This window comes from Penaeus monodon, chromosome 21 (assembly GCF_015228065.2).
Source record: "Penaeus monodon isolate SGIC_2016 chromosome 21, NSTDA_Pmon_1, whole genome shotgun sequence".
Lineage (NCBI taxonomy): Eukaryota > Metazoa > Arthropoda > Malacostraca > Decapoda > Penaeidae > Penaeus > Penaeus monodon.
In genome coordinates, this window is record NC_051406.1 from 26,475,334 (window position 1) to 26,476,320 (window position 987).

The 987-nt window shown below is 39.2% G+C and overlaps 1 long non-coding RNA gene across 1 annotated transcript; it reads left to right on the forward strand.

Annotated features, from left to right (window-relative positions):
• The first annotated feature begins 6 nt into the window (after window positions 1–6).
• LOC119586386 lies at window positions 7–737 on the forward strand. Its single transcript, XR_005229950.1, has 2 exons — window positions 7–354; window positions 485–737. It is a non-coding gene; the product is annotated as an uncharacterized LOC119586386 (long non-coding RNA).
• Window positions 738–987: the final 250 nt, after the last annotated feature.

Sequence of the window (987 nt, forward strand, 5' to 3'; positions counted from 1 at the left end):
AAATCTTAATATTTTGAAAGACATATGTTTCTGTACATGGCTTTCTAATGCTCCTTCTATACATATATAGCTGGTGCTGGTAGGGGGCCTAAACAAAGGAAGGAATCCCACGGTTGCTGAGTAGGCTTTCTGGTCAACTAGCACTAACCCAGGGGTTCAACAATTAGAATTTGTAATCTTTTTTTTTTTTTTAATGCTGGATGAGTAAATTGAACTTGTATGTATTTACCAACAGTTAAGCATAATGGAAACTTGACCCTGGACCAGATGATTGATATTGCCCGCACAATGAGACCACGTTCCCAGGCAAAGGCCCTCTCAGGTACTCTGAAGGAGGTTCTGGGAAGTGCACAGGTATGTATCTAAGGAAGTTCTGCAAAATATCTGAACTATTAAACTGTAGAATTATATAGGCTAAGACTGTTTTAATGTTCTTTAGAAATAACCAGATCCTTTCTAATATCGGTTATTAACTTTATTTTAGAGTGTTGGGTGCACAGTCGAAGGACAGAACCCCCATGACATCATTGAGGGTATTAACGATGGCAGCGTCGAAGTCCCTGAAGAGTAAGGTGTGGCATTGCCTGCCAGCCAACACACCAAAGACCCTGGGAGAAGAATGCACGAAGAGACCAAGATTCTCTGACCAAGAATGCATTTGTTTGGGATAGCACATTCCCCTTTGCTCTCATTCCATATTGTGTGAAAATCTCATGGGTAATAAAGTGTGAAGGTGACCTTGCTTTTATCCTCCTGTTAAACTTTTGAGCTTGTTCAGAGTTCACTTTCATTGCAGTGATGGAACCAAATTTGCTTGCAGTAGAGGCTTGCCAAATACATGTTACTCCTTAAGCACAAAAATAAACTAGTTGATTTTTGCTACACAGATTCAATGCAAAGTTGTTCTAAAATTTATGCAACATGCATAAAGGTGGAATTACCATTCTTGTATATACTCAGAATGGTGCAGAGTTCAGAAAAGATTTT